Source organism: Lycorma delicatula, chromosome 8 (assembly GCF_047948215.1).
Source record: "Lycorma delicatula isolate Av1 chromosome 8, ASM4794821v1, whole genome shotgun sequence".
In the NCBI taxonomy this organism is placed as follows: domain Eukaryota; kingdom Metazoa; phylum Arthropoda; class Insecta; order Hemiptera; family Fulgoridae; genus Lycorma; species Lycorma delicatula.
In genome coordinates, this window is record NC_134462.1 from 93,517,747 (window position 1) to 93,543,077 (window position 25,331).

At 27.8% G+C, this 25,331-nt stretch overlaps 1 long non-coding RNA gene across 1 annotated transcript in view; it reads right to left on the reverse strand.

The window, feature by feature from the left end:
• Nucleotides 1–3,091: 3,091 nt before the first annotated feature.
• The window catches only part of LOC142328607 (uncharacterized), a 46,694-nt gene continuing 24,454 nt past the window's right edge, over nucleotides 3,092–25,331 (reverse strand). The window contains exons 2-6 of the long non-coding RNA XR_012757316.1: nucleotides 16,996–17,191; nucleotides 12,687–12,746; nucleotides 10,277–10,466; nucleotides 6,610–6,846; nucleotides 3,092–4,308 (exon numbers count right to left, since the gene is read on the reverse strand). This is a non-coding gene — a long non-coding RNA (uncharacterized LOC142328607). The remainder of the gene's footprint in view (nucleotides 4,309–6,609; nucleotides 6,847–10,276; nucleotides 10,467–12,686; nucleotides 12,747–16,995; nucleotides 17,192–25,331) is intronic.

Here is a 25,331-nt window from a genome sequence, read left to right on the forward strand (position 1 = left end):
CCACAGACCAAGAACAGAATAGTTTTTTTGAAAAAATGGTTTTTTAAAAAAGTGTTTATTATAGACATATATATGCATTTTTTAATAAGTCATTACACACTATAAAGGAAATAAATACATAACCAGTTTAACTTTGTATGTATAATTTCAAATAATTTTGAAAAATATTACTTTTATGTTAATTATGAGAAGCCATCAATCAGACTTTCAGATTTGTTTAAATTTGAATGGCATAAAAGAGATTTACAAATATCAACAGGTAAAACAAAAAAACTCAAATTCATCTTTGCATCTCTTAATTTCAAATTTTAGACATGAAACTGACATTACCAATATAGCGAAAAAAGGAGAGGTAAATGTTTGTCATGTATTTACTCAGATTTGTGGAATGAAGTAGACATCTAAGAATATGTACAAGAAGTACAAGTATGTAGAAAATCGTTAAATATGTATGTTACTTAATCTGTTTCTTAGAGTACAAAGAACAAATGTGCAATAGACATGAGTTCTGGTAAACTAGTTCTCTAAAGGAGAAGGTTAGGAATGAGGAAATAATTTTATGAAATTGAATATGGAGAATTCAAGATAAAAATTAGATGATTTGAAATTAAAATTAAAATTAATTTGTACTAGTAAAATTTTAATTGAGCTTGAAAAAGATGTAGTTTGTAAGTGTGCATTCATAAAACCATGCTGAAGAATAGGAGACTAATAAGGGTTTGGAAATGGTTATTACTGCACTGAGAAAGAAGAGAAATTTAGAGAGAATGAAAAGTAGCTGAGACTGTGAAAAAATAAATAACAAGTGAAGCACTTACAGGGAGTAGTCAGGCATGGAATTTGAGAAGCAGAAGATGATTATAATGGCTGAATAAATTCAATTAGTATAAATAAATACATTAATGTATTCTATTATTATTCAATTATTATTAAAAAAAAAAAAACGTAAAAAAGGAATCATATTTAGAGAACATTAAAAAAGTTTTATTTACCATTCATTTCATATTACAATTTTCATAATCATGAGTAGTGTTTTTTTTCATGGGCAATGATCTAATTTTATTTCAAACTATACGTGTTATGTGCATATAAATAGGGATTTAATAAATATAATTAATTTTGCTGTTCCAGGCATTTGTACATATATCTACAGCTTACTCAAACTGTCTTTTAAGTAAAATTGAAGAAAAAGTTTATGAACCACCCATTGATGATAAAATATTAATCATTATAACAGAATGCCGTGATGATCAGCAGTTGGGTCAACTTACACCCATGTAATAATAATTATTGTAAATCTTATAACAATGCAGTAATTTTTTAAAACAAACTTTTATCTTTAGTAAGACATTTTTATTGAGTACTATTGCCATAGGTGTACATCATATGTTCCAATTAAGTCCAATTGACTAACTAATCTATAAAACTGGATGGCATTCATTATATCGGGTTCAATACTACTTGGAACCATCACAAAAATGATGACAACATTAAGTATAACATTTCTTAATATTCCTGCTGATGCTATGAATACTGTCGCCCATAACAGAATGAACATGAACCATTGACAAACTAGTATAAGCAGGTGCAATTAGACCATTACAGGTATAAATCTGCGTTTAATTTCTTTCATGAATATCAATGTGGATTCCAGCTGGACCATAGTATTGCAACAGCATTATTAAAAATACCTAATAGTATCCATCTAGCTATGAATCAATGACATATGACTTTCTCCTAATAATACTATTTTAAAGCCTTTGCTATATTCTTCATAATATTAATTTAAATAAGTTAAAAATATATATTTAATAAATGTAATGTATATGTTTATACTCATAAATTATATTAAGTAATAATTTTTACTTAAATAACATTTCTGATGCTGCAAATAAAGCATTGATATTGTCTCATTAGGGCTGAATATTATCATTTGTCTTTAAATGTGGATAAAACAAAACATATATACTGGTGGCTGAAAAGTAACTTTACACCCATCCCCTCTAATGTTTTTTTATAATAAAGATAACTGGAACTGAATTTTGGGCAATCAGAATTTAGTTTTAATTAAATAATTTATCTCATATTATCAAACTCTTTAAAATGATATATCAAATGGCCGTTGTCCCGTTTGAAATTTTTGAGTTTCTCCTTAACCCCACCACCCAAAAATTAAAAAGAATGATATATAACTTCAATGAAGTAAGCCTTTGGTGCAAGAAGTAAGAACAATACAAACTGAAACCAATTATCTCAATCATAAAAAGAATTAGAGGGGGATGTAAGTTGCTTTTCAGCCACCCAGTATATGTTTTGTATATATATATATTCATATATACAAAATATTTAGAGCGATAGAGAGGAAGAAGGGGGCTATCCCTAACTCCTTGGTAACATCATCACTTCAAGTCACTTACATGTTTCCATAAATGATATTTTATAATGACTAGTCTATATTAAGTTATTAAGGCTTGGAATTTTGTTTGACAAAACCCTGAGTTTTTCTGTTGAGGTTACTCGTGTATGTGTTGATGGAGGTATGCACCAACTTAAATGGCAATAATGATTTCTTATAGTCTATCTTCAAGAGCAAGAGTACTTGTTCCTTTTCTCCAATTATTGCTCAGTAGTTCATAATGACTTTAACTATTACAGATAACAATCATAACTTTAGTTTGCTGTTTTCTGTATGTTTCAAAGATGAAAGATACTATTTAATATTTATGTTTAGTTACTTTTTCACATAACTGGAATGTTCTCTTTGCCAGACTAATTAAGATGAACTCTTATTTGTAAAACTATGATCAAGACTGTGCAATAATCAAAAGCCAAGTTTAATAGGATGAATGCTCCAGAGAATGAAAATTGTAGAAGCTTGAATAGCTTTAACTTTCAGTAATTTAATTTTTAGTGTCATTTAGATAAAATAGTACTGTAACATATTCTACAGAAATATATTTAACATATTCTATAGAAATTACTGAAAAATTAAAATAGCTATTTTAATATTTTTTGAATAAGATTACAACAATAAATGTTCATAAATTTAGAAAGTGCAAAATCAATAGTGAATGAACAATAATTAGCAAGTAATGAATAATATTGTACGTGGAAACGGATTAATTTGAGTTAGCCAAAAAAATTAATAATCTCTGAACTTATAATTATCCTATATAAAGTTCTCATCATTCTATTTTGCCTACAAATTTAAACACAGTTTAAGGAAAACTCTAAATTCCTCTAACATTTTCCAGTATTGGAGAAGATACTTTTCACTGCATGTTCTTTGTCACATCAGATTTGGTCTGGTTTTGTAGGCCACTTCCAAAAATTAGGCATCTTTCCACTTTGTTTCATGGAATTTACTTCATATTCATTATCTTTAATACTTTACAACTAATCTAGGAAATTCTGAACCACCGTACAAAGCTATTATGTAATTACAAACACAAAAATTTTCACAATTAGGTAAGTCAGAACTATTACTATTAATAAAGTTCATAGGTATTTATATCACATTCATCACTATCACTGGTATTTATTTCAGCTTTGTTGCTCATATTGATACGCAGGTAATATCTCATCAGAATTTTTTTTTTTATGTTTTTCTTACGCTTGCCTTTTTCTTCACTGTTTCAACACTTGTTGCATAATTAACTGTTTTTCTTTCTTCTCCATATATTTTTATTTCTGTGCAAATTTTGCTTTTTTTATGATAAGCATCAGACATTTTTTTATTTATACTTATGTTGTTTGACTTTATTCTTTTTACCCCATCATTCTTCTTTGGAAAATACAAGTTTTTTTTTTTTTTAAATGAGATGTGCAAGCATCAACTACTATTTCAGATTTCATTGGTAATAAGTTTTTTGAACCAAATCTTTGATATAAAATACATTTTCTGAAGGATCAGAGGTGACAGATGAATTTATGATAATATTATTAACGAGATGGTTATCACAAGATTCTATTAAATCTACATTTAAATTCTCTTTATCAGTTGCTTGAGATTCTGCTTTTCAAGAATTGGAATCAAGGTTTTCTTTTTTTTGTTTAACATTCTCTAATGTCTTTTCCATTATTTTCTTTACGATTAACAAGAACTACTAATTTTTTTGATTCATTCAGTACTAAAAACAATCTGACCTTGGTTTTGTGTAGTTCAAATACGCTTTTTATAACATTCCTGTCTTGTTTCTTGTCCAAGTTCAGTTATTTCAATGATAGGTCAGTAAACAGGATCAATTACTTCAGTTACTTTTATTGCAGTGGTATCAGCCAGCCTCATTCTCTCAATAGTCCTATTTTCTGTGAAATGTGGCATACATATTAGCTGCGTCTTTGAAATGTTAATATGATTAAAACTTAAGCAACAAAGTTCGAATCTACAGTAAGTTTAGAAACTATAAATTTTGTTTACTTAAACCAAACTGGTATACAATAATGATCATGGACATGTGTTGCAAAGATACCCAACTGCATGTCTATGCCTTAGAAAGTTCATATTACTAACATTTCACTTTTTAGTGATTACTTTACATACTTTAATAATCTGTTTAACACTATTATATTAAAATAGTCTTAATAATAAAAGTGTTAACAAGAATTTTTTTATTAAACTATGATAAATAGCTACACAATCATCAACAACAAATATTTGGTGTGCCTGCCCAGTTTTAATGTTTTTAATTATTACTTCTCTTCATGTCCATACATTATATAATTTCAGTAATCTGATTCAGCCAGTATAATACTGTAATTTTATTCAATAATTTCTTTTAACTTAATATAATGTATTAAATTTCATTATTTATTATTACTTTCTATTTCTTTTTTATTAAATCTATTCAAAATATTTACTTTCTGTTGGAAAACTAAGGCCAAACCAGAAAAATGACTAGTAAGAACACAGATACGATTATTTTATGAGAAAGTTTTAAATTGTAAAAATATATTGTCATATTTATTCATTTGTAGTGATAGAATATAACATGACACAGAAAGATCATATTAAAAAGTTCTTTGAAAAGCTCTTTTTGTTATGAATTCAGTATACGAATGAATACTTAATAATTGAATAGTTACACCCATCACTGTTGATGAAGTGAATGCTATAAGAAATATAGATACGCTTAAAATGCATGTCATACATATGTAGGGGCCAAATGTTTAAGATGTAATTTTTAAATTAGAATAAATGAATATGCTTTCATATGTGGTTGGCATATACTTGCAAATAGTTACTGGTATTCTAGAGAAATAAGATTTTTAAAGGATTGTCCTAATACATGCATATATACTAAGAGGGTTGCTGAAAGTCTTATTAAACAATATGGTAAAGGGCTTCCTGTTATTATTGTAAGGCCCAGCATAAATAAGTATTCTATTCCTTGAACCTTCTATATTAATTAATAAAAAAATAATTAATATGGCACATAAAATTAAAATAAATTCTCAGTCTTCTTCAGAATACCAGCAGCTAGTTATTTTTATCAAATCTGCTGCTGCATAGATTAGTGATTAGAATCATAGTCTAAGAATTGTTATGTACATTGCTGAACCCAGGTTCAAATCCAATTAAAGAAGTAATTACTACTATTTGGGTATGAATACATATATCACTGTTTATCTTTGATAATTTGGGGCTCAGTTATTTTCAATGTCCAAAAACAATTGGTTTGAGATTAGAAATCATTAAAAAAAATTACAGTATAAGTGATGAAGGAAAATTCTGACATATTAAGGAAAAGTGGAAATCAAGATAAATGTCCCAAATAGTCTTAAATAATTCAATATCAGTACAACAGCTCAGTTACTGTTATAAGCACTCCAATGTATAACTTACTAATATAAGAAGTCCAATCAGCATTAGAAGATGCAGTAAGCTAAGAATTTTTAGATTATTGCCATTTCCTTTCTTCTTATTAGCATATATTACTAATAAATTTCATTGATAGAAAGTATTTAAACTATAGAAAATAATTTGTAATTGTTGTTTTTAGAGTAAATGTGTAATGTGAACAAACAAAAATAGAGTTGAGCTTAAAATACCTTGTGGGGTAACAACTAACTTGAGCTAACTTACTTTTAAGTGAGTAGGGGTAAACAGGAATTACTCAGGAGATGCATTCTAACAAACTCCTAATCATGACTAGCAGACAATTAAGTAGATTTAAAATTACTCATAGCTTAGCTTTAAAACAACAGAAAAATAAAACACTAGAAAACAATAAATGAAATAAAAGTAAAAGAGAATTGTTAAAAAGTGTGTATAGAAAAAAATCTGAGGGGTAGTTATAAACATGTAAATATTATGTTTAACAAAAGAGAAAGAGGAGGACCAATTCTTTTGTTAGGAAGAAGAAATTATTAATCTACAAATACATTACTTGTTTACATAAATATAAACGTAATTTCATAAATGAAATTATAATTTCAACTCATTTCAACCATTTTGTCCACCTCTATGATAGAGTGGTAAGATTTGGCATGATTCCTTTTCTTAAGTGGATAATAGTAATACTTACAAAAGTGTAATCAAGGAATAAACTCTCGCCAGTCTTGGCTCTAGTTTCCTGTTATAAATTGTCATTAAAAACAAAAGCTTACCTTTTTTCTTTACCAAAGATTTGTGCAATTATATCTATCAGTAATGCTGGTAGATAATGGAGAAAGAACTTAAAAATGCTGAATTTAAATTGTCCTTTACCAGAATGAGAATGGGAATTGTATAGGCAAAGATGGAAATTGACCACAATCTTTTGCCAAGTTTACAGAAATTATCCCATGTCATTGGATTTTGTGTCTTAATTCGTTGGTGGATCTTTAATACTGTCCTTTTTTGTTCTGTAACAAATTTTTTAAAAGTTTTATGGTAAAAATACAGGAAAAATAGTATAAGATTAGCTTATTTCAGTTTGAAAAATATCTCATTAGTATTACAGTAATTATATTTCCTCAAAATTCTAAACTTTTGAAGTTACAGGAAGTAGTAAACCTGCAGATTCAAACTACAGCTACAGCTACACAAAGTCAACTAAGAAATATACTACAAATGAATTCTTATGCACTTTATAATGTAAACATAAACAGACTGCAGTAAACAACTGAACACCTTTTTTTCTCATATTAAATTATACTAAAGTTTAAAATTAAGTCATCTTACTCAAAAATTTACTAAGTTCCTGCTGAATATCCTATTTAGATTGTACAGGCAATGAAAGTGTACCTAATAGTAGATGAAGGATTAGGTAATTAAATAGTGTCTTTGTAAATTCAAAAATTTTTTAATGGTATATATGTAAAAAATCTTAATGTAAAATATTAAAGTTTCTGTTTTTCACAACATTTTGTCATACTGTTCTGAATTCAGAAAGAAATTCATAAGTGCATTTTTACAGCAATGTTAATGGGCTTAATGATAATATTACTCCAAGTAAAAATATTTTACTGCAAACCTTGAAGAAAATCCTTAAAAATACAGCAACATTCTAAAGTAACTTACTCTTATCTGACAGCATTTTTTAGGTGATTTTTTTTAAAAATAAATATTAAAAGGTTTTTTTAATAAATATTTTTCAGTTTTTTTACATCCTATTGTGTTTTCTTTACTAAAGAGTTCCTAACCTAATATAATATGTTTAACAATCATTCATTCACTCTTTCTCGGATTATGTTGTCTTATATAGATTATATGAGAAGACCCAACAACAATCAATCAACAGTTTTTATGTGTATACAACAATCAATTGTAATTGATAAGCATTTACTTCTGAAATGTGTGCTACTACAAAACTGAAGGAACAGAACTTCTGGAGCATTTCTCTACATGTAATTATTCTGATTTGGTAGGCCAGGTTGTAGGTCTTGCTAGGAACCTAGAATTGTGCTAAAGATTCAGAAGAATAGTAGTACAAAAAAGCTTTTAGGCTGAAATCTGCTCCTCTCAAATTTAATGCAAAAAACAATCAATGACTAAAACTATTTTTATATATTGAGACTCCTTTAGAGAAGTGGTAGTTAAATTTAAAGTACATTTAACTTTATTTGTGTCTCCGTTACCTGGATTTTCATTAACACAAATTCAAAAAACAATTTCAGAAAAAGTGCACATTAGATTTGAAAATATGTACTACCTGTTTATTATAACTAATAATTAAAGGTGAAATTAACCCAAAAACAAATATAAATGTAAAAAGTACCCTATTATATATAATAACACCAACATTTCTGGGTAAAACATAAAGTTTTACCCAGAAAAATTTTTAACTTAAATGGTTGAACCCAAGAAAAGACTGAACGCAATTAAAACAAGGTAAATCAAGAGTATCGTGCAGAAGAAAAAAGACTGAAAATTAGATTTCCAAACTATAATTAAAATAAATAAAGTTAGAGAAAATGTTAGACTTGAATAGACACAATTCAAATCTGATCTTTTGGCAAATTTTTTCCTGAGTGTACAATGAGATATTGTTATCAGCCCAAAATTACTATAGTAAATGATTACAAATTAACAATCAAAATTTACCTTAAAAATTGAACAGATATAAAATACCTATGCGGTATTCTAAATGCAAAATGAAACAAAAATAAAAACAATATAAAGATTAACATGAAATAACGAATTGCTGTACATTAAAAGTCATAAATAGAGTTAAAAGCCACACATTACAGTTAAAATCAAATATTTGAATCCAGATGTACAGCCTTAAGAAATTGTAATACATTAATATTTTGGATATTAACTCCTACTTTAAACTTGGAACACAATACAGCATAACAGACATAGTCCACAAGGATGTGATATACTGTTAGTTGGCAGTCGCAACAAACATAGACTGGTGCATCAGTCTGATTCATGAGGTGTCCATGAGTAAGTATAGTGTGCCCTATTCACATACCTCCTCTCAACGGTTAATCCTGCATGAGGAATTCTACGATGACATAGTGTTCTTAACTGGACGAAGTTTATTGTTGATGGTAGCTTTCCATTCATTTTTTTTGCCAAAACAGGCAAGGTCATCAGAAACAACGCGATTAGTTGAAATAGGCTAGAAACTAGCCAATTTTGCTGCACTATCAGCTTGCTCATTTCTTGAAATTCCAACATGTCTGGTGCTCCAGCAGAAGCTCATACTTGTGTTATGCTGTTTTACCTCAGATATGATAAAGTGAATCTCACAGACACCAACGTGTCTGGAAGTACTAATCGCCTGCAAGCCACTCATGGAATTTGAACAGATGACTACGTGTCATATGTTTGGTTAATTATACTTAAGGCTTTATTAATAGCATACAACTCTGCGACAAAAATGCTGACTATGCTGGGAAGGCCAAACACATGAGTATGTTCTATTGCCAACCACAGAAGCACAACCAACAGAATTATCATGTTTAGATCCATCTGTATGAACTATAGCATCAGAATTCATGCTGTTTATCATATTATAAAACTTTTTGTAAGATAACCAGATGCGTGTAGTTTTTATATACAAAAACGAAAACAACAATTTACAGGAGAAGGCCGCTAAAGGAGGTAATAATAACATTGAATAACAGTAGTACTGGAGGTATCTGAAAATCTAGAGCTAAAAAAAGTGCTGAGCTCTGTTGCCTAGCGGAGCAGCATATCTTGGCTGTTTCTGAAGAAACAGAAAGAAGTTTCTGGACATGCGCCAAGTATGATATAGAAGTAGGAATGCTGAACTCAAGAATAGATTGATGCATGAGAATCTACCAGACGAAGTGACCAAAGTGTATGACTCATCATTCAATAAGCAGAGATTCAAGTTCTGCCTCAGTCAAATCAATTATAGTTGCTTTGCTTCTTCGAGCACATCATCCACCACCCGTCATAGAAAGCTCAAGATGGTGGAAGGAACTTGGAAGCCTGGGAGGACAGAAATTGTGTATCAGTTAAAAAAAATGTTAATACTGGTGATGAATCTTGGATATTTGAGTATGACCCTGAAACAAAATGCCACAGCAAGGAGTGGCACACTTTAAACTCACCACGTCCCAAAAAAGCAAAAATGAACAGATCAAAAATCAAAATCATGATAATTTGTTTCTTCGATAGTAATGGCATTGTCCATAAGGAGTTTTTGCCTACAGGACAGACTGTAAATCAATATGTTTACCAAGAAATTCTTGAAAGACTGCAGAAAAGAGTTGCTTGCACAAGACCAGTTTTAATTTCTTAAAAATTAAAATTGGTTCAATTTATGATTAAAAATATTTTTTTGTATTATAATTTTTATTAAAATTTAAAACTCACCTACAATTTAAATTCCATACTGAAACAATTATTATGTTAGCTACCACATCAACAGGTATTATATCAGCTGAAACATTAGGATCACATTCCATTATTCTTATAAATCCAGTTGAATATCCAACACCAACTCCAGAAGTGCCATTCAAATTATCAATCCAACCTGGGACAGGTTCTTTACTTGAACCTGTGACTAAAAAATATAAAACAAAAACTAGTTACTGAAGTAAATTTTTTATTCAATAAACAGATTTTATTTTTCTCTTTATTCAATTTTTTTCAATAATTGTTCGTAGACTAATTTAAATTAAACCCAGTTCCAGAGATAAAATATTTAAGTTATGGACCATAAAGATTATAGTTTTAATTAAAACATAAAACTCTGTTAAGCATGTCAAATAACTTCAAAAGGACTATTTATCCACTATTTAAAGGCATAATAACCCACAATAAAGTTACGAATTATGTTCTTGTTCATTTCTAATCCAGCTGTATTCAATCATTGTAAAAATAATGTTACTTATAAAAATGAAAATTCTTAAAATATTAGGTTGTTGAGTAGATGTTCTGATTTTCAGAAGACTGATTTCTATTTGGCAGAGTTTATTTATAGTATAACTGATTCACTAAGCTTCTATTAATAGTTTCTGTAATAAATTTAATATTGCCAATTTTTTAGATATTGGTTTTATATATAGAAATACTTCACTAAATAAGGCTTCAGTTGTCATTGTCTGCACAAATAAAAGTACATCATGCTTATATATAAAGTAAAAGCATGTATAAACAAACAATTTGTTTTGTTTCAAGTTAACCATTACATAGAGAAACAAATTACTATACCACACACATAATAGCCTATAATATATACATAGTCAACATTTGCTAACCATATCATAGAGAAATTAAATCAAATTAAAGTTATAGATCTACCAAAACTGAAAAACTTCCATAAATACACAAAACAAATGCTCAGATTTCAACACAAACAACATTAAGTATATATAAATTCGTAGTGATAAAAGAAAGAAATGAACTGACATGTTTGAAATCTGACACATTTTTTGTATCATTTTAAATATTTTTCTGCTTAACTCAAAAATACCATTCATTCTTTTAAATAAAAATAGCATTGAGTTACTGAAGATTGCCATAATAATGTTCAAAATATTTGAAAGCATTTTTTTAAATTTTTCATTAATTTAGTTCAGATTGCCTTTAAAAGAGTCGATAATTCAAAAAAACAATCTTTATTGCATACCACCACTGACAAACATAAAAAAAAAACAGTTTTATATTAGGTACATTGTGAATATTTATTTAGATTTTGTATTCATAAAAAAAATTTTACTTTTATTGTCTTTTATAGTTACTATTAGTAGGCCTATTATTTTCGATCAAATTTAAATACTACAATAAACTATATGGCACAGAGGTGTTTAATATTTGATAAAATTAAAACTGAATAAATATCCAATTCTATTTAACACCACATTAAAAAAAAAACTATCTAAAACCATGTTGGTTCTGCTTAAAAAATCATAATAAAAAGTTTAATTAAAGCCTATACTTTTAAAAATAGATACAGACTATTTATATGAAGGTAAAGATACATTTATTTTCCCAGGGTAAGAGCCCACTGGGCAGGTCTAGTGGTTAACTCATCATCCCAAATCTGCTGATTTTGAAGTTGAGAGTTCTAAGGTTGAGGTTTCAATTAACCACACTTCTCAGGAGTAGTCGACCTGAGACTGTAAAAGACTACACTTCATTCACATTCATACACATCGTCCTCATTCATCCTCTTAAGTAATATCTTACGGTTGTTCCAGAAGCTGAAAAGCTGAAACAGAAAAGGAGAGAGGATAAGTATAAGAACTGCTCAACTTTCCTGAATAGTTTCTATAACATTTTAAAGATTACTTCTTTCTAAATATTTGACCTTCAGTAATTACATCACTCTACTCACTTACTGCTGTAAGTCCTGCTGTTAGTGCTGTAGAAATGTACTTTCACTCATTTACTTTCACTTTCAAATGTACAAATGTACTTTCACTTTTAGCACATTTCAATTAATCACACTCTATTGATAAATGTTTTATAAAAGAATCAGAAAATGAGGATATTAGTTGAAAAAGTTGCTGAGTAGACAGTGTTTAATCCAGAAAATTTGTACCTACAATTTTTTTTATCTTCATATACTTTCCTAATGCTAAATTATAACATTAAGTTAGAAACAATTCTAAAATAAAAATTAACAGAAAAATTAATTAAATACCGATACCTACATTTACTTTACTGAAATTATTCTTTTTAAAATTCATATTATTCTGCTGTATTGTTAAAATTATATTTAATTTTTTTTTTGAAATAAAACACCTAGTACAGTATATTGAGATAAGACATACCTTACCTTAATTTTTCATTAAAGTACTTCATGGATCCTGCATCCTCAGTCATGATTGAAGTTATTCTGTAATAAAAATATAAAAATAAAAATACTAAAATAATGATTGTGTATTAATTTCCATGCGTGCTGGAAATGGAATGTTGCAGTATTTATAAGAAAGTCTCCCTCAAATACTGTCCCTGGCTATCAAATTGAAATTTTGTTTGAATTTATACATGTAATATTTTTCTAATACGTTTAATTTTATGTAATCTTTATTAATTTCTAATATTTCCAAATTTGTGTTAATATCAAAAATACAGTGTTTATTGTTTATTAAATGTATATGCATGTATTTATTTATAGCAGTCTTGGTGAATATTTTTAGTGAAAAAAAAATGTGTTAAACATGTTATTCATTTTATTTTTGTTGGTATACTTTCAGGCAGCTAAAAATATCAGAGAATGTTGACAAATTTTCACAGTTAGTATCACATTTCTCTACAAGACAATGGGATTATTCTAACAAGAATACTCAAGATTTGTGGAAATCATTAGATCAAAAAGATAAAGAAATATTTCCATTTAATATTGAAGATATTAATTGGGAAGAATATTTTTATAATTATATGAGAGGAATAAGACAATACTTATTAAAAGACAATTTGTCAACTATTCCAGCTGCAAAGAAAAGGGCAAAGTGGTTAGTTTTTCTGAATCTTTTTTTATTAAGCATTACATTAGATTGTATTCTCTGTTTTTATTCTTCTCTGCTAATCTCAAAAATATTTATATCATTCTTCATCATGTGATATCATTAAACAAATTTTATTATACTTTCAAATAATACTACTTCTAAAAACCTACTGCTCTGAGAATGAGTTATTAATGTTTTTTATACTGTTATCAATTTTCCCAAACTGATCAGTGAATTTATACTAATGTCTATTTTCCCATACCGTTATTATACTCTACAAAACCTCACTAACCAAATTTGGAAAGATTACCATTAAACCTATCGATCTAATACTCCATTTTACAAGGGGGTATAGTTCAACTTCTTTAAATTTGTTCATCTATTTTATGAACCTGCATCATTTTCTTGTTATACAAATGATTTTAAAGTTTTCTTTCCTTTCTGACCAATCCCTACATTTATATTTGGTACAAGCAGATTTATTTGCTGCATAAATGGTTCTCTTAGTTGGTGCTAATCTGTTTTTAATATCATCTTTACTTACCCATTCCTTTGTGATTTTATCATTTAAATAACAAAATTCTCATAATTCTGATATGTCACCTCTTTTCAACATTTTTGAACATCTACCTTTATGTCAGTCATATTTCATTACTTATATTTTGTATCAAAATACTACCAGAATTTATTTTAATTAATTTTTTTATTTCCACCAGAACAACTATATCATTAGCTAAATCCTTATTTTTAACCTATATTTATTAAACTTGCTTTTTCATTAATTATACGTACAAGTTAAGAAAAGTCATAGGCTGAAGTATTCATGTCCAATTCCTTTCAAAATTAAATCTTGTAAATTTTCTCTTGCTATTATAACAGCAACTATCCTTCTATAAATTGTATATATTATTCATTAGCTACACCCCAACACAATTTTAAATATCTCATTCCATTTGACATTATCAAAAGGGTTCTTAATATCTACAAATAAAGTGAGTAGTATATTTAGGCAGATTTATTTGTCTTTCGTGTGCCTTGGTTGATGTATAACAAATAACACATGGATTTTTATACAGATGATTAAAGATATCACTATACTTTTTTAATAAAATTGAATAGCTTTTTTGTAAGATAAATAGTCATTATTAAAAAAAATGAAAGTACTTTTGTACTAATACAATACTACTATTATAAGATTAAGTTCCAGTTAATCTACATTATTCTGTGCACTGTAGAGTAGTATTCAGTGAAATATGAATGCTTTTGTAAAAGTAACTTGTCATCACTGGTTCTCATTTTAAGAGTTCTTGCAATGATAAAAATTAAAAATATGAATTACTCTATTAAAGTGTTTAACAAGTCTCTGCAGGTGGCAAAAGATGGGATCAATCAACAAATGGCAGATAGACCTACAGACTGATCCCAGAGATCAGACATGGCTGGACATGGGGAACTGATATGGGTTGAACCAGCTCCTTAACAGTCACAGGTATTTTAAAGCATACCTGTGGGCGTGAATGTTGAGACAATTTGTTTGTAAAAAAATAATAATAAAAATATTAGTAATAATAATACATAATTGTATGATTCTCAATAACGTTTTTTTTTTTTGTGTTTTTTCCAGGATATATTTGTCAAATTACATATTATTAATATTCTTCATTTTTGTATTTGGGTGCATAGCTGTTTGCTGTTGGTTTCATTACAAGATTTGGTTCAATAATTATAGCCTTAATTTATGATTATTTTACATACAGCTCAACACATTTACATGTTCTAAAAATGAAAAAATAATAAAAGCTTCATTATCAGTTTTAATCCATAGATTATTAAAAAATATTTAGATAAATATATGAGGGTGATATACCAGTTCAATATATTTCTCTAAGAGGTGTGATATTTATATTTGATAACAATAATGATCTATATGATGAATATGTACATGACTAAAATCACCATTCAATTCATTTTTTTTTTTTTTTTTGTTTTGCAATGTAGATTGTAAAATTAAATATTAGTATTATATGAACCATCTAGGATAATTAGTGTTTAAAACATTTTGCTATTTATCAAATCTGTTTTAATTACAATATATAAATGTTTAATTAAAATAAAATAAAAATTTATATATTTAAATTTGTGATGATGAATATCTCCTTCAGTTGGCAGGCAAGCTATTGTACAACAAAATATATTTTGTCAATAAAGAAGATGAAGTTAAACTTCATTCATCATGATAAAGTAGCTTACTGCTGCAGATACATTTTTAAAAAATGAAACAAACTTTTATACTTAAAAAATATTCAGCTCAAAAATTTACAAACATTTTTATCTCATACGGAAAAGTTTACAATTTATTACTGATTTGTGGCATTATGAAAAAAGAATTATATGATGCTTAATTTAAAACTTTTAGAGCATTTACTATATATAACTAGCAAAATAATGTTGCTTAAACAAACTGGTCAAAAAAATTAATTACCAATGCAAAACAAAAACAAACTATTTTTTACCTTCTTATGCTGCTTTGTGTGATTTATTCATAAATTTTTACTGGTTGTAACATAGGGTGTAAAAGAAACTTATGTTTTAAAGAATACTTATTTATTAGTTTTATAGAGTCATTTCAATCATACGCCGACTATCTACAAGAAAATGATAATGAAATTGGTTTTTATAGCAGATAATGCTATTCATAGTAGCTGTAGAGGTACAATCAGAATACTACCTTTCCTGCAGCAAATGAGATCAATTTGTTTTTTTGAAGTCTTTTTTTGTGGTCTAGCTTTAAAGCAACACCATGAATGAAATTTTTGTGGATGAATATTCTTCTACCTCAGTCCTAAAAAACTAAACAGCTTTAAGAAACAAAAGGAAAGGATAAGAAATGGATTGATTTTGGTGAGTTAAGTTCAAATTCAACATGAATTTCACCTTCAAAGTCTGTAAATGTTGTATTTTGAAGGTTGGATTTCAATTAACAACTCAGTTTGAACTCTAGTTGGCTAGAGTCTATGCACTACGTAAATAAACTATGGTCCATCACAACCAAAATACGATCTAAAGCAAAATATCGATCAACAATCACTTTTTGTTAATACATGCTGCAGATGTTTATTAACTAAATCTTATTTTTATTAGGAAGTTTTTTATTAGTAGTTAACATAAGTTAACGTTTATATTGACTTTAACTTATTTCTAATCTGATAAATAAATTCATATTTACAATAATCTGAGAAGTGAAATAATATAAATGTAAAGTTTACAATATGTTTATAACATTTTCTTTAAGTTTGGATTTTTATTTTCTTTCAATTTTCATTTCGTTTTGAGTACTGTATGACTGAAGAAAAAGAAAACTACATCCAAAATATCTGTGTATGTACTTTCATTGTGTTCAAGGTTTCTTTTAATTAAAAATTATGACATCATCTTATCCAAATTATTCTGCAGATAAAATTGTACCCGAATCCCTGGGACACCTTAAATTACATAAGCTGATATCTAACACCTCATATCAGACATCCTTGGGAAATATGTAGAATGTATATATACAAGCAGATGAGGTCATTAGTAAAAATACAAGAATAACAAATTTCAAGAATAGCAAATAAACATGAATAGCAGTAACATTACCTGAAATTGCTTGCTCAGTTGTATAATTTTTAGAAATTTTTTTCTATTCTGACAGTTGCAGCCCAATGAATTGTTATTGTTATATGTCCTTAAAACACTTTTTGATTTGTAGTTGAAAGGCCTAACATTGCTTTACTGCAATCTCTTGATATTAATACAATTTTCTCAAACAAATAGAACCATGGGTGAAATAAATCTGGAAAGGATATCCATTCACAGTCTTAATTAATCATAATTGCTTTATTTGTGTTATAATTTTACAAAAATAAATGAAGCATTCATAAATTATTGAAGCAAATTATATGATAGACAGTACACAGTCATCTGTGATGATAACTAAAATATAATTTAACACTTCTCTAAGATTTGAGATTATTTTGCATTTTTACAGTTACATCTTCCTCAGTTTTACAAAGTACTATTCACAAAATCAAACATAATTTTCATAAGATACACCTCTAATGATTTTATTCAAAATATTATTATATTTTATTTTTCAAAGTTTTTCAAGTTTGAAAGCTCACATAAAAAAATTTAATTACAAAAATTTGTTGATTACCTTGAATTTTCTGTATGCTTTCAGCTAACTTAAATAAGAAGTTCATTAAAACATGTTATTTTTCAACTAATACTCTTCTATTAATGAGAGTTATATTTTTATTATTGTAGTCACATGAAAGTTCACAAATATTATTATTACATCTGTCATTCTTGATATTAATAAATAATTCTTTTATCATTTTAAAATTACATTTAAGAAAAAGTATTTTTAATTATCTAAAATGTTATATATCAAAAGTTCCATTATTGATATTAATAACTGTTATAAACATTTTTTCTTTCATTCTTGGTTGAGTTAATAAGTATAACATCGTACAATCAATCAAAATAAATTTGCATGATAAATCATCAGAAGTACGGCTCATAACAATTCTCTCGTGAATTGTTAGTCCAACAACAAAAACAATACTTATTCAGTAAAATCTTAAGGTTCAGAAATGTTTTTTCCAAGTTAGGTTTTGTAAATATTCAAATCTGAAAATGTGAGATACCTAGATTTTGTAACAAGAGGCAATATTAATATTTTGAACCGTTTCCATGATTAGCTTGTAATAAAATGCACTGCATTTTTTTACAAGGCTAGTTACTTGAAAACAATCCTACCAAAAATATAACATTTAATAACATTATTGAAGGCTATTTGTTTTGCAGTCACAGCAAAAACTGTAATATTAACATAATTAACTTGGAATTATATGCAAATACGATAGATGTTTAAGTAAGAAAAGGTAAGCAGCCAAATATAGAGAGTGGGACATAGTTTTGTAATTTTCATCATAGATTTACACTGAAATCTATGAACACTGAAATCAAAGTTTCAATTATAAATCTTTTGCTAAAGTATCAGGCAAAGCAACTTCGTGTTTAATTGCTTACTCACAATACCATATTCCAGCTGGTCTGGAATAGGTCATCATAGGTCAAAATTGACCATTTTACTAAATTCTTCAAATTGAGTGGCTAATAGTTCAGCAATTTCATTTGATGAATCTACTATATGTCTTCAGATTGAAGGCAATGTATTTGGTTAAAGCAGGTGTAGCTAACAGTTTTTGCCTCGAGACTGAATTAGAAAAAAAACTGTTTAGTATGGGCCAAACAGAATATTAAAATTAAAAAATATTAAATACAAAAACGATTCAAGTAAACAAAATTTTATTATGGTTTGTTGTACTTTTATTTAGATTCATTAAAAAATAGGTTTGTTCACAAATATATTTTGAGCTGAATACTACTAAATATTTCTTGGCAAGTTTTTTTAAATTTCTGTATTTTCCACTATTTAATTGCTTACAAAAAAAAAGCTAATATTGAAGAATTTTTCACAGGCTGCATAAATTCATTAAACGGGCCATATGTTGGCCATGCCTTGGTGAAAGTATGTATTCTCACAGAAAGCTTCTTTTAAACTTTCTTTCAAATGTCTGCCACAGTCATATTTCTGCTAATGGATCACACATTGTTGCAATAATTTTTTTTTAATCTCTTACACCTTTTTGCAAATACTGTATTTTTAAAGGCAACTAAAGTTTTTAATGTTCGACATTTCTTGAAAGCATTGTATGTTTTTTTATTTTTTTGATCACTTCACAAATCTCATTATTCCACCATTCATGGTGGTTTCCTGGGTCTCCCTGATGTTCTGTAAATAAGTATTAAAGCCGAGTCAAATATAAAATCAGTTATTGTGATGACATCGCTTTCAATAACTCGAGTTTTTTCTGGGAGGTTTGTGTTAGCAATGAAGCTTGTTCAAGCTGCCTTGTCGAATAACCATCTTTTACAGATGGGATTCATTTTCATTAGAGCACCAGTTGAATTTGCACCAAAAGTGGTCACTTTTGTGAAGGTTTTTTCAAAACCTTGAAAGAGTACATTGATGCAATTGATGCAACTATAAATCTATGCAGGATTTCATTAAGCTTCTGGCATTAAAACAGAGCCATTATTTAATACAACTATTTCAGAATTTATAAGGGGCCTTTCCAACTCTCTTCCTTGGGGATTTATTCAGTCTAATCCCCAAACAGCATTATGTGCATTAGTCACCCATTAGTAGTAGGGTAGTGGGTGGAGGAAGCTGGGCCTCTTTCCAGTCTTTCATCCTCTTTCCAGTCAAAGTTTGGTAAGTGTATGTTGCAGAGAGTAACCTAATGGGTGCTTCATTCTGATTGTGACCTCTGACCCTTACACTTGAAGCTTGATCTCACAGATGAATATTTCACTTTCTTAATTTAAAATATCATCTTAGGAAAATGGGTTTCTTACAGATATATACAAATAGGGTCCAGATCATTTAACAATCATAGAAACTCAAGGATGCTGTCAAATATCCTTGATGCTTCACTGCAAATCAATTTATTTATGTACGAGAATTAATTTCTAAGTTTACCTTTTGGCCAACCCTTTATCTTCTTCTCCATCCTAAAAATTGCTTCATTGTCTAAAATTATATGAAAAAGGAGAAACAGTCACCCCTTATGTTGTTTTAAATGGTCTCTCTGGTTTGGTAAGTAAGATTACCTGAGAAGAAAATGGCATCAAAGGCTCTTTAGAGGAGGTTCTGAAAAAAATACTTTCATAACTGGTTCATCTGGTGGATTATGTACCTGAACCTTAGCCTCAATTTTATATGGTTTTTTAGTCTGTCAGATGCACTTTTATTTTCATTCAAAAGAATTTTAAATTTACTCAAACAACCATTGAATGTATTTGTAAAGTTTTACATGTAAGTAAATACTTAGAAAAACTTCCCATTTGAGAGTCAAGTGAATTTCCACTAAAACCTCAAACATAAGAGTGAAGAAAACACGCAAGAAAACGATGAATGGAATTATTTACATTAATGGTTATTAAGCTTCTTATGAAAAGTCACAACATTTCGTTCACCAAAAAAACATAACTAACATGATAACCAGTAAAACAGCTTCGTTATGTAATTTTCTTTATATAATGGTTACTTTTTTAATGTTTTTTTGGTAGTTATGATTTTTTTTATTGAGCTAACACATAACTACTTATTTCATGAACAATAAGAAAAGGCTTATCTTCGCTAAATTACCACCTTCCCTCATAATCACCAGGTACTAAGGTCTGAGTGAACTCTTCTAGTTAACAGCTCTCTGCAAACTCCTTACCTCATTATGAACACGCACTAATTTAAACCTCTTTTTTCTTTTCACCTCTGACAACACGGCTGGTTCATAACGAGAGGGTTTATGTGAACCCTAAGTTTCAGCAATGAAAAATTAATAAACAAGAAACTGAATGTCATGACACAAACTCCAAACAGTCCTTTAAAGAATTAAAAAGTAAAATAGAATAACAAAACAAAAATCTATCAACAAAAATTTAATATACAAGAACAACTTTCCCAAAAATATTAATAAAAAATAAATCTATGAATTTAAAAAACAATTCACCAAACTAGAAGAAGAAGATAAAGAGAAAGAAATAAAAATGCAATAAACGTCAAATAGAATCAAAATATTCTAATATAACCAATGAAAAACTAATCTAGAAATCATAGGAATAAAGAAGCAAAACAACAAAAACCTACAACAAATTATTTATAAAATAGAAAAGAAACATGATGAACAAGGTGGGGGAAAAGACATAGAGGAAATCTACAGATATATGGCCAATAAAATAAATTAAAGATAAAGAGAAGGAAATAGCATAGTAAAATTCATGTATAACTCAAACAAGGATTAAAATTTATAACTAAAGAAAAACAATTATAACAAATACAGATGTAGAGAACAAACTGGATGAACAGAATATTTATATGCATGAAAGCTTCACAAATCAATAAAAAAAATTCTTTTGGGAAGTAATCCATTTAGTTCTTCAAGGAAAAGTCCTTTTTGAATGGTCAGGACTATGAGAAACAATAGATCATATCTCAGTCAAAAAAGAGGTAATGGAAATGAATCAACAAAAAAAATATGTATATACCAAAGATTTACTTACATCAAAAACTTTACAAATCAACAAAAAAGATTCTTCTGGAAATCAAAACTATACATCTGATAAGAACATATAGTAAAACCAACTCCAAATCCAAATATAATTTTTATATAAAGCAAATAAAAGCTTAAGGACCTTTTTCAGTAAATGGGTACAACCTTTTTCTTTTTGTTTTTAAAAATAATAAAAACATTTTTACATTTATATAACAATAACCAAATAACATTTTTTTAATAATTATTATTATATTTATTACTGAAATATGTGCCTTTAAATTATTACAAAACTAGGTGGACCTGGAACAATTGTAGTTTTTATAAGTCTCTGTTTTCTAAAAGAAAATATAATAGAGATTGAATGTTACCACAATAGCTGGTTTTTGGAGAAATTTATCATGAAACAAAAAAATGTTTCATGTGTGCTGTTCCTGATACAACAAAGGAGACATTAATGTCTATAGTTGTAGCATGTATTGAACCAGGTACTAAAATCATATCAGATTTATGAAAAGCATTTGATTGTATAGAAGATTTAAAAGGTATGAATTATATACTTACACAAATGACAGTAGAAATAGACAAGTCCTCATTTTCAAAAAGAAAGTACAATACAGGCAGAATTCTTTCAAATCAGTGGGTATTTGTAGAGAAATTATAAATATAATCTAACCAAACTTCCTACACTCTTTTTGCTCGCTAACCTTGACTAATTACAAACATGATACAGAAAACCATAGTGAAAACTTTGTTGATCCAAAAACAGATGCATATACCCAAAGTAATGAAAGTTTATGGTGGTGAGCTAAAAATCACAATAAGAAGGAATGTGACCCTAAAGAGCTATTGTGTTATTTTAATAAAAATTATGTTTTGGAGGTTAATTTGGTTATTAAAAAACAAAAAAAATATGGGTACTTTGTTACTTTTTGAAAAAATTGGTACCCACTCACCGGAAAAGGACCAAGCTTAGTCACAATTTTATATATACTGGTTTTGATGTTTCTTCATTGGACAAAAAGTACATATAACACTAAAAATTTATTTAGATACTCAAACAAAAATGAATCTGAAAATGCAAAATCATGAAATATTAATAAATAATAATGAAAAAATATATAATACAAATTGGAAAATACAACAGTACAAAACATAAATACAAGCCTAATCTAAATACAATCCTCATTAAACAGAAACAGCTTAATATAAACTGGTGTACACTGAATAAGCAATTAAAAAGAATGAGAATTGAAAAAGACATAATTTGTCTATCAGAAGTCAATTTATGTAAAATTAATATTTGTAATGTAAATGGATATAATAAAATATCAAAATAGAGAACATTAAAAAGAAAATGGAATTATAATATTTATAAAAGAGAATGTAAGGTATACAATCCAAAAGCAAAAATATAAAAAGCAAAATCTATAGAAATTGAAATTATCAATAGTTAAAAAAAAAAACATCACTTAATAGTAATACATAGACCACTATCAGGAAGCATAATTGAATTTATTGAATAACTAGAAGAATATCTGAAAATTGAAATAAATCAGGGGAAAATTAGCAGTGATTTTAATATAAATACAATAGATGAATCATTAATTCTAGCAAAAAAATATCTGAACACACTATCTGCATTATGGACTACTACTAAGCATGATGACCAAACCAAAATCAAAAGAATTTGTCTAGAAAACCTTAACTCAATATGAATAGATCACATCAATTACAATTTACTACCAGAAAAAATAATACTTCATCCTCTTCCCAAAAAAAAAAACATTTTTAGTTGAAAAAAGACCCAAAAAAACAATTGTTTGTTCTGAATCAAAAAAAAATTGATGTACAAAGAAACTGAATACTATTTGTTACTCTCAACATTACATAGTAAAGTATATAGTGAGTACAGAAGGCTCTCTTTACACCTGCTATCACATCAACCCTGGCTGCCACATTACCAGTTATAATGGTGGTGTAAGTTCGATTTCAAAATCATTTTCTATTATACATAATCTACAATAAGCCATGACCATAGTGCCCAATCAATGTAGTGATCTAGAAGTGGAAGTCAGATCAGGATCATTATAAAGAATGGCTACATTTCCAGGTCTACTCATTTTATTACATTTGTTTTTGTTTTCACTGTATATACAATAAATTAAAGAGTAAACAAAATAATCGTTTAAACAACCGAGTAAAAATATTAAACACCTCTTATGATTCCTGAATCATTCCACTTTTGGAGTGAATGGCCAATATGAATAAAGGGGATTAAAGTTAAGCAAACTGTTTTAAATACTAAATAATAAAATAGCAAAATAATAGATGTTGCTCTTAATGATTGAGTAGCTTACATTTTCGTGTTTCTTCTAAACCATTTGTTTTTTACATTTGGATTCAATTACAAAATAATAAATACCAAAATAATGTTACTTTAAATAGATGTTCTTAACAATTGAATAGCATGCTTTTTTCATATTTTTTCTAAACTAATTGTTTGTTATAAGTTTTTTATCTTGGAAGGTTTATCATGTTTGCATGAATCACCGATAAATATGTTTTTAAAATACATAGGGCTCAAAAATCTACCACACTCTTGAGTCAAACTGACATACCTACAAACATAATTTTTTCTTAGCTTTAGACATTATTTTTATTATTATTATACTACAATTAACACTGAATATTTTTTAAATCTTTTTATTTGTTAAAACTAATTTAAATTGTTTAGTTTTAGGTGCTGGTTGGTAATTTTGATAATTATCAATATGTTATATATAGTGCCATATTATTTCTCCAAGTTCCACATTGAACTTGTTAGAGCCTGCCTGCCAAAATGCCTTATAGCTACTCTTCAAAGTCATAAGAACAAAAGAATTGCAGTCTTTTAAATGTACCAACAATATGTAAAATATTGCAGATCAAAGTTCCAAAAGAAACAAATATGATTCAAATCGAATTGACAATTGAATGTTTATTTCCAGATGAAAGAGATCTAACTGTCAATAATCATAAAACTGAGGAGATGCACATGCTGTTGTTCAATGGGTATGTTGTGTTATTTTGATGGAAAATGCAATGTTTTCACTGATGATTCTTTAAATAGAAAATGATTGGATCATGATCAAGAAACTGTTATAGGCCACAACTTTACACAACTTATTTTCCACAACTTTACTCTATGATCAGTTCAGTTTTCAACATTTCAACAATAAACTTGTACATTGACTGTGGCATATCACTAGTATTTGGAATAAAACATGAAAAAGTCACATTCACTGTTAGCAAAATGCAAAAGGGTTTTCTGGAAATGGTAAAAAAAAAAACACATTGTTAATTTTCCTAAAAACTTGAATGTGAATTTTATCAGATTAGATGTTGCTATTCACAAAAGAAATGAAGTATTACTTTTACCTTACATCATAATGTATTAAGATAATCCGAAACCAATGAATATGCTCAACCAAAAGGCATCGCCCCTAAAAAATTAAAAAAATGTGAAAAAACAAAATTATACAATATTCAAAATGAAAATACCCAAATTTATTATTTCAGTGAACATTAATTCAGTGGTGTCAAACATCATTATTCTGAAAATTCCATAATCAAACATTGATAGGTGCAGTGAAAAGCCAGTAAGTGTGAATGAAAAGGCACATTATTGTAGGTAATGCTACTCAATCAAATTCAACAATTTCAAACCGGTTCAACAAAAAGCAAAAATTGAAAACATACATGACAAGAGATGTAAAAATGAATTTAATACATTTGAATGATAATCACATGAAAATCTGACAAAATAATCAA